We start from the raw sequence: 10,898 nt of genomic DNA on the forward strand, positions 1-10,898 counted from the left end.
ACATTATCTTTGGAGATTTTATCTACATCAGGGCAACAGTCATGACTTGCCACGGGCGGGTCGTCCATGTGTGACGTCACGTCAACAAAACAATCATATTCGGTTGGTGCATCTATGGAATCGATACCATGTGCCAAATTAAGTCCTCGGGAAATTCCTGGGTTGAGACCATTTAGTGGCACAACCGTAGGCAACCGGTTCAAGGAGCACAACATCCGGCCTCGACGTCCAGCGATACCCCCAATCCTGCTACAACGTCATCCGTCATCAGGCACGCCTAGCTTGGTGAAGTCGGCATCTTAGGTTCAGAAGACAAGACTGGGATAGATGAGTCCAGGTTTCATTTGGAATCTCTGGTGGTCGTGCAAGCGTCCACAGGCGTCCAGGAGAACGTTTTGGCGACGCTTGCGTTACTCAACGTCGTCAGTTTCGGGATAGAAGTGTGTGACATGGGTTGACATCTTATGGGAGAACACATCTCATCGTTGTTTGAATGGCGTGCGCTACCAGGACTACATCGTTCGAGATCACGCTGTGCCCTTTCTGCAACTGCGGGGACGTAATGTCACGTTGTAGAAGGGAAATGCCCACTTACGTGTGGCACGTGTTGTAACAGACTTTTTTTGACTGCCATAGCCGGCTGTTTAAACAGACCTCTCCCCTATAGAATATGTCTGGGATGAGATGGGAGGCGCCTACAACAGGACCAGAACTAGCCGGTAACGCCAGATCAGTTGGGCCGATCGTTGGTTGACATTTGGAGCAGCATCTCCCAGGCTCTTTTCAATGTCTGGTTTCTTTAATGCGCCGCCGCTGCCTCGTCTGTCAAACAAATACCCTTACACAGATTACCCAACAGCTAGCCTCCCACAGATTTCTTCACAACTACCTTTACACAGATTATCACACAGCTAGCCTCACACAGATTACCACACAACTACCTTTACACAGATTATCACACAACTACCCTTACACAGATTACCACATAGCTAGCCTCACACAGATTACCACACAACTACCTTTACACAGATTATCACACAGCTAGCCTCATACAGATTACCACACAACTACCTTTACACAGATTACCTCACAACTACCTTTACACAGATTATCACACAACTACCCTTACACAGATTACCACATAGCTAGCCTCACACAGATTACCACACAACTACCTTTACACAGATTATCACACAGCTAGCCTCATACAGATTACCACACAACTACCTTTACACAGATTACCTCACAACTACCTTTACACAGATTATCACACAACTAGCCTCACACAGATTACCACACAACTACCTTTACACAGATTATCACACAACTACTCTTACACAGATTACCACATAGCTAGCCTCACACAGATTACCACACAACTACCTTTACACAGATTATCACACAGCTAGCCTCATACAGATTACCACACAACTACCTTTACACAGATTACCTCACAACTACCTTTACACAGATTATCACACAACTACCTTTACACAGATTACCACACAACTACCTTTACACAGATTATCACACAACTAGCCTCACACAGATTACCACACAACTACCTTTACACAGATTATCACACAACTACCCTCACACAGATTACCACATAGCTAGCCTCACACAGATTACCACACAACTACCTTTACACAGATTACCACACAACTACCTTTACACAGATTATCACACAACTACCCTTACACAGATTACCACACAACTACCTTTACACAGATTATCACACAGCTACTCTTACACAGATTACCACATAGCTAGCCTCACACAGATTACCACACAACTACCTTTACACAGATTATCACACAACTACCCTCACACAGATTACCACACAACTACCTTTACACAGATTATCACACAACTACCCTTACACAGATTACCACATAGCTAGCCTCACACAGATTACCACACAACTACCTTTACACAGATTACCACACAACTACCTTTACACAGATTATCACACAACTACCCTTACACAGATTACAACACAACTACCTTTACACAGATTATCACACAACTACCCTTACACAGATTACCACACAACTACCTTTACACAGATTATCATACAACTACCCTTACACAGATTATCACACAACTACCCTTACATTACCTACCATTTTTGTACCGTATCAACTGGAAAGCGTACATCTGTATGGATAACATTATGTAGATTCTTACATTACATTATAATATCATTCCAGCTTGATAACGGTGTGAGGGTCGTCTTGGAAAGTCTTTAAAATGTATTTAGAAGTGATACACATGAGGAAGAGAATTTATGGTTGTCAACTTCTTTATTATAAGAAACACAACGTTTCGGAGTATATGCTTACTCCTTCATCAGATATATGCTTACTACTTCATTCACCTGATGATGGAGTAAGCATATACTCTGAAACCTTGTGTTCCTCATAATAAAGAAGTTGACGTCCTTAAATCTTCTTCCCTACATCGAAACGTCGCTAAATACAATACACAAGACGTGATCCATTAAGCTATACGTTTTCTTATTTATTCATCAACTCCTAGACAGCCAATCAAACAGTCAGTAAGTCCCCTACCACAGCTTCCAGCAGGTCGAACTGGCATCTCCACATGTAGAATCTGTGACAATTATTGGCATAAAAGTGAATACTGCTATCCATTTTACTTCAGTAGCCATAAACTCTAAGTACAGCAACCAACTACTACACTGTTAATACACTGATTAAAATAATAACTATTACTACCCTGTAAGTAATTCCTGCTATTATTGCCATAGGTACTTATATTTCTTCTAATGTTATTGCTATTTTCCAGATGTTCCTCACAGGCGGTGTAGTGAATCAGAGATCTGCTCTCTTTGTCACAACAGAGAAAATGTATTTCAAAGATTATGTCAGTATTAACATGCAAAGACAGAAATAGTAAGAGTAGTGTGGTTGATTTGACGTTCTGCATGCATATAAAATACTTTTCTCTCATTTTGCCTACGGCACTGGAAGATCATCAGTACTTTTTTAATAGAAATAGCGTCAGGTGCCAGGCGAAAAAAACTCACAGTCGCCTAAAAAACATCGTGATTTAGCCCCTCCAACCTTCATGTGTGTGAAGCATACAATCAGCTAAATCAACCGTGACTAGGATATTTGTCTCGTGTTTTTCATCAAAGGAATAAATGGTAGAAAGACAGTGAAATGAGAATGTGTTGTCATGCAAACAGTACCCCAGCAGCGAAGGATTCAGCTGTCCTAGCTGTTGCATAAATGTATGTAGAGCTGATGGATCAGCTAATTCCTTAACAGAAGACTGACGGTCGGGGGAATAGGAATAATTGAATTATTTCAGATCTGATGGGATAACGGTCCAATTGATTACCGCTGCTTGCCGGGAACAGGATTTAACGAAAGCTGATATTTGTTTTCCATTTGCTGAATATGTTTGTCAAGGCGCACATAAAATCATAGTTACAAGTAAACAGGTCTTGTGGGTGAGTGAGTGAGTATGGTTTTACGCCGCCTTTAGCAATATTCCAGCAAAATCCGGGCGGGGGAAAACCAGAAAAGGACACTGGTCAACCATGTCGTATTCATGAGGTGTATTACATCATCAAAGACCATAAACGATTCAACCAAACCAAAACACATATTGTAAACTAAATTTCATTAACCACCAATAACTATTAGAACTGTAGCACATACCGGGAGGATATCCTACCTACTAAACGTTATAGATTAAGTGAGTGGTTTACGCCTGCATTTGGCAATATCACGGTTGGGTTCACCAGAAATGGACTTCACACATTGTACCCATGGGGGCAATCGAACCAGAGTATTCGGTGTGGCGAGCAAACACTTAAACCATTAGGCTTCCCCGACGCCCCAACAAGACTTAAAGTGAATACCACAATGAAGTCACGTTCCTCTTCGTCTTGATACAAATATTAATGAACATAATTCCTCAACACATGGACAGGTTTTTGTTCGACCAGTGCCAGTCCGAAGACAGTGTCTAGAAATTGTTAGATGGTATATGTGAACGCGATATGTCTTCATTTTCTCTATTCAAGTCATGGGGTACTTGCAAAGGAAGCTTTATGTATTGTAACACGGTATCCTTTGGGGAAGTGAATGTGGAGACTGTACGTATACTTCAGAATCGGTAAGGGTATTATGACTATACTGATGTACACCTTCCAACGTGCTAAATCTATATCTGTTGAAATGCATGTGTTTTCTGTTGTACTTTCGCTTAAAATTGTTGCTCTGTAACTCGACGCATGTCACCTGGTTTACTCGCACAACAAGACTGTCCCAGAGTTGCTCTGTAACTCGACGCATGTCACCTGGTTTACTCGCACAACAAGACTGTCCCAGAGTTGCTCTGTAACTCGACGCATGTCACCTGGTTTACCCGCACAACAAGACTGTCCTAAAGTTGCTCTGTAACTCGACGCATGTCACCTGGTTTACCAGCACAACAAGACTGTCCCAGAGTTGCTCTGTAACTCGACTCATGTCACCTGGTTTACCCGCACAACAAGACTGTCCCAGAGTTGCTCTGTAACTCGACACATGTCACCAGGTTTACTCGCACAACAAAACTGTCCCAGAGTTGCTCTGTAACTCGACGCATGTCACCTGATTTACTCGCACAACAAGACTGTCCCAAATTTGCTCTGTAACTCGACTCATGTCACCTGGTTTACCCGCACAGCATGAGCATGGATCTACGCAAATGGGATATGATGACATGCATCAACCAAGTCAGCTAGCCTGACCACCCAATCCCGTTAGACGCCTCATACGACCAGCATAGTCGCCTTTTTACGGCAAGCATGGGTTGCTGAAGACCTATTCTAACAGGTATATTCACGGGTGGTATATTCAATAGAAAGTCCCATAGATTTTGTTTTACCTTTGAACACAATCCCTAAATCACACACAATTATGCTTAAGACAATGTTCTGATTAAAGTAAAATGAAACCAGAAATGTTCCTGATATTTCAGTGGGAACGAACCTGGAATCTTTGCAGCCGGGGAGTGGACCACTAAACTTCTGACGTGACACAAGACTTTAAAGAATCTTAAGTTGCGTCCCTTGGGCACGCCTATGATTGTGGGTTCGAATCCCGGTTCGCCCCAATCATGTTTCTAGGTTTGTCAGCCCCATACCCATGCTTGTGGGTTTCACGACCTGCATCACTTCGGGCTTTCCTCTCAAATTAAGCTGACACGCCGATATAACTGTAATACTGTTAAAAGCGGCGTTGAACCCAAATTCACTCACTTCACTCAATCTTATTTTTCAGTCAAGTACGCCAGCAAGATATATTTTACGCCCGTTTCCTAAAGTAACGTGGGTTGGAAACAGACAATTGTTGATAAATGTTGTTTCAGAGTTTTCTTCCGACTTATAAGACGTATAAAACATCGAATTTGGTTACAAATGTAAACCCGCCAGCTGGGTGATGAAAGGGGTTCATTTGTCTTCGTGCTGCATTCAGGCGGTTTATGTATGTGTAAAAAAACTCACCTTGAAAAATCTCTGGAAACCCTCTATTACCGTCCCATGAACTCCTCGTGTCTGTATTTTGCAACGGTAGGTAAGCATATTCATACATGAAACACTAGGATGATAGCGCCACTCTACCACCGCCAGTAGAAGTACTTATACATGTAGATTCCCTAGGGTGCGTGGTACTGTGAGGTGGTGAGGTCGCCGTGACCTCGGTAACATAGAGCTGAGTGATTCGGGAAATGGTCATCTATAGAGGTGAGACAGACGACAGACATTTTCCATCAGGTGTTGATAACTTTATTTATTTGATTTAACATGTAGACACCATCGATTTTATTTTCAAAGAATCTTAAACACAGTTCCTGATCACGCCGGTCGGACCAACCCCCCAAACCTTGACGCATTGATCTTGTTTTTGCTTTATTTTTAGAAGCTTTTAATTTGTGTGGAAAGAGATTTTTCTGGTACATGGATAATACATTTTGTGTGCTACTTTTTAACTGGTCTGTGTCACATCCTTTGGTGTTTCTATGGAAGCCGTGACAGGTGCCTATATGGAATACTCACCCAGCCTTAGGTTTGAGTAATTTCATACCTTCGAAGCAAGTGGATGTGATGTGTTCAAGTGCCCAGTCCCAATTATAATCATCAAACTCACAGAATGACCTAGCACATGATTTAAAAACTTCCCTGAAGTCTCTTTTAAGAGCCATGCCTCTTCCAATGCCGGTGAACCAGTTTGATATTACCACTTCCCCCGTTTCAGAGATGTACGAGTTCGGTTTCAGCTGTTCGTGTTCGCCAAGAATGTACATGACACAAGAGGGACAGATTATGGGCTTCTCGTCATTCATGAGCCTAGTCACATGAATGATGTCCTCAGCCAAATAGTGATGATCTTCTAAAGGCAGCAAAGTTTTTATTCAGAATATGGACTCGATCCAAGACATAATGCTGCTTCCACACCCAATGGTGTTTGATCTGGGTGAACTTCCCCTCCCTGTAGTGACCGTACGTGTCCGGAAACTTGGCATTGTAACAACCTGTGGCAATAACCTTTTCCTTCCCTATATCTCTCGGACAGTCACGAGGAATATCTCCGGGGAACTGTTTGTCAAGGAAATGCATGGCGTACATCTTCCCGAGGCAAGTGAGTTAACTGACTATAAAAGTCCAGTTTCCACCCTTGCCGAACTAGGCTGGCATTATGGAGTTACATTTTGGCTGGACTAACGAGTCTATGCATAGTCCAATCAAAATCGCGCACCGAAATCGAAATCCAGTTCGTAAACTGTCATGCAGATTTCGGTCGACAGCAGGATTTGCAAAGCATGTGCACCGCTAACTCGTTGTCAACAGATATTTTCTAAATCTTTTCATGCTTTTAATCAAGGTGCTCACGTGATTTGATGCACTTCGCGATGTAAGACTCGTTTTATAACAGTATAGATCTTGATTATTAATCAGATCGTCTTGACTGGGCGCCACTGTTTTGTCTGAAGCAAATGCAAGTGATACGAGAGGTTGAATCTGATTGGTCAATAGGAGAGGCATAGAAAGGACATAACTCGTAATAGCCACTGGTGGCGCTACGATCGAGCCCAGGAATTCCAGCCTTGTTCGGCAAGTGTGGAAACTGGACTTTTAAAGTCAGTTAACTCCCTTGCCTCGGGAAGATGCATGGCGTACGGATAAAAGAGTTGTTGTATGGGACAGAAATTTATAGAAAATAACAAGTTTAAACGTTTCTGGAGTATAGTTGTCATGACTGAAGACGACGAGTGTCTGGTTGATGTATCGCACTGATTTCATGGATTCTGTCATGATTTGTAGGTCTTCCAGTCTTTTATGAACTTGAATCCGTATAACAATAGAATTGTTATGAAAATGCAGTGGAAACTTTTCAACACTACGGATATGCGGTTCCGAGTTGAGTCTGAGCAACGTTTGCAGTGCTGTTTGTTCACTACTGGAGGCACTGAGGGCCATGAGATCCATGTACAGCTGTGTGGGTGACGGCTCATATTCAACATTTGAGACATAATGTAGATGGATTCGTTAAACAAGTAGGCAAGGGGTAACACCAACGCACCATGAGGCCGATATTCGACCCGAAGTCTGAAACACATAAATATAAAATTGCCAAATTATGCTGTTAAAGTAATAACTAATGTTACGGTTTTGAGGAGGTGACTTTTAAGACGCCGCAATTCGCTGTACAGATTTGCACCCCTTTGGCTCGTCAGAAAACCTTTGTTTGTGGATTCGAATCCCGAGTCGCCCCGATAATGTTTCTAGGTTTGTCAGCACAAAACCCGTGCTCGTGGGTTTCACCGTAGTGGTAAACTCTGAGACCTGCATCACTTCGGGCTTTCCTCCCATATTAAGCTAACACGCCGTGATATAATATTTTTAACTGGAATACAGTTCAAAATGGCGTTAGACCCATGTCACTCACTCACTCTAGAATCTGTCACTTTACTGAGCTCATCGATTGATCAAGCATGCTGTGGTTGTTTACAACAAGTTCCTCACAGCGACAGCGGGTTAGCGGAGCTATCACAGCTGCACAAGTGTTTTAATAGTTCTGAAAAATGAACGTTGTGCAAGAGTTCTGGCCACGCGGAGCTATATTAAATATCCTTTCTGAGTGTGTAAAACCAATTAAACCAATAAAAATAGTTTCAAAAACAGACAGTGTTGTCCGAGGTCTTGTTAGGTGTGAAATTATCCTAAATGTACAGTGCATCGGATTTTGTACTGCCTCATACCTTAACGTCAGAAAGATAAAGCAAATGGGTTTGAACGCTTAGGAATAAAGTTACACATTCGATACAAAAAAAGATTATCTTGCAATAAATCACGAAAATCGAGTTTCCACAATGACGTCAAATACGACAGAGCGACATACATACGCACACAGAAAAGGGGTATAACTCTGCAATGCTGTGGACTAGGCATTGTAATTCGGCACTCTCGATGAGAACTGGTTCTGGATCCCGACAACATATTCTCATAATGTTATGTTCAGTTGGAAGCTAACTGTTTAAATTTAAATTGCGGTATTGAAATCTTTAGAGGGATCATCACAAATCATAAGGTATGATTAAATCGCACTACATAGAACAAATTATAGCGAAATGGATGTCCCTATCTAATATGTTCCTATCTATTTTATGTCTTCGGAGAAAGACGACATTGCTATGTTGATCAATATACATCTCACCTAATTTTCGTTCATTATAGAAAAAATATCGATTTGTAAAATAGAATTTGAAGCTTTTTTGGACACAACATTGAATCGTTAACCAATACGAGGCCATTCGTTCATTTCAAATTGACAAGGCATCATCAGTATTACATTAATCAACTTCTAAAAAACCCATTCAAACATTAGACTCGGGGACCAGTTTCGGTAGACAGGAGCCCAGTCAAGAGCTTGCGTTTAGAAGCTCCTCGCAGCGATAGCCCGTTCGCGGAGTTCTCTATACTATCGCTGCCACCAGTACAAACACTACCTACTGTGGTGGGTTCCTACAACCCTGCTGGGAGTTGAACTCGCAACCGACTGACCGTTATGTTTACAAACAAGTGATGACTGTCGTGACCCCGTATACTCTTACCCCAGCTTGATTATTTTCTTCTTTCGTCCATTTGAATTTCTATTTCATTTCAATTATCATGTAATTGAATGTAACGGGGAAGTTAAGTGATCTTCCGTTCCTCTGCAATCTCGAACCAATATGATCAAACAAAGGAAAAGGTAAATTCATCAGGCAAATATGGTCAGTCATTAACCTTTTCAAAATGAACAATGATGACTTCCCAAAGACACAAACAAAAGTACAAATGTTACTGCTTTGGAGGTGAAAAGGCAAATTTCAAGATTCTTGTAATGGCCGCGCCTTCACTGGTGGCAGCGATGTTACCGAGAGTGTAACGAATGTGTCAAGCGCTGATAAGGAGCTTGTTGTCTTTACAACCAAGGGAGGTAACTCTAAATCAGACCAAAGTAGATAAGTCACGTGATATTTTACGGCAACCTCAGTCATTTGCTCCCACTTTAACAACAGTGGAAGAGAATTAAATATTCAAAATTAAATAATCAAAATTATTATTGTTTCTTGAGATTATTGCATTATGTAGGCCATATTCGAGTGTAACTGAGAGCTGCCCCATGTTAGGGTCTATGTGCACACACAGTACATGCACAGGGACACACACGTAAGGTTTCAAACAAAAGACTATTTTTTACTGAAAGCCAACATGACGATGGATCTAGAATATATTGTTTTGTGTCCACTTCCAAACTGAAACAATAAGTTAACCCAGACATCTATACGGAAAAGAATTCAGCGAGAAACCAACAAATGGTATACAATTAACAATTGCATCATTAAATTAACTAGGTTTACAGATTAATATACTGGCAGTACACAATAGAGTGGTAGTATAAACTTCAAAGGCAGTACAATTACAATGGCAGTATAAAATGCTAAAAAAATGTCAGTCACAATAATATTCACCAAGCAGAAAAAGGGGCATTCTAAAATAGGCCTTGGCTGGATATCCAGAGGGAACACAATGATTTTCACACATACGCTGGTCTTGATGAAATGTGAGATGTAATATGAGATGCGAGACACCAGTACTTGCGCCCTTATATAGGCTAAATATCTTCCAGAAGGCTCTATACAGATGCTGAGCTAGTCTAGCTGTTCCAGAAAACACTAGCATACATTTGACTCCAAAAATTATCTACATATACTTTCACGTCACTGCATTAGATAATAATTAGACAGTCCTAACAACTAATTATTGTCAAATCACAAAGCAATGAATGTCTACTGAATCTCAACAGAAACAATGAAACAATAACAACATTGTTTAAGAATATATAAGACAGCCACGTAAAAAAAGTCGTAATATTACAGAGACACTTATTTATAAGTTGAACAGTTTGTAAATGTTACCGCAAGGACTGTTGTATTTTACCACGGCGGTCTGTAAACGATACTACACATTAAGATGACAACCTTACCTATAAACTAGTGCAGTTCATGCAGGTCAACAGCTGCTGATAAATGATGGAAGAAAGGCAGGGTAAGCTAGCTCATAAAGAGTGGTGGCATACGCGGGGTAGTGTCACGTGAGATCTTCGTTCGCAGGTCAACATCCATACTGTCAGCAGCATCTATAAATCGGCCTTCACAAACCGAGTACACCTGTCACATTTTATTACGGAAGCAATAGAGAGAGAGAGAGAGAGAGAGGGGGGGGGGGGGGAGGGGCGGGCATTAATGGCAATACATTATATATACAGTCACACTGTTCAATGTGAAGCCTTGCCAACATTGAAATGATAACCCAGAGATAATGATATAAT

The 10,898-nt window shown here is 41.4% G+C and overlaps 1 pseudogene; it reads right to left on the reverse strand.

Annotated features, from left to right (window-relative positions):
- Positions 1 to 5,793: 5,793 nt before the first annotated feature.
- LOC139466496 (alpha-1,6-mannosyl-glycoprotein 2-beta-N-acetylglucosaminyltransferase-like) lies at positions 5,794 to 7,510 on the reverse strand (annotated as a pseudogene).
- Positions 7,511 to 10,898: the final 3,388 nt, after the last annotated feature.

Source organism: Haliotis cracherodii, unplaced genomic scaffold (assembly GCF_022045235.1).
Source record: "Haliotis cracherodii isolate W230 unplaced genomic scaffold, xgHalCrac1.p SCAF_1, whole genome shotgun sequence".
In the NCBI taxonomy this organism is placed as follows: domain Eukaryota; kingdom Metazoa; phylum Mollusca; class Gastropoda; order Lepetellida; family Haliotidae; genus Haliotis; species Haliotis cracherodii.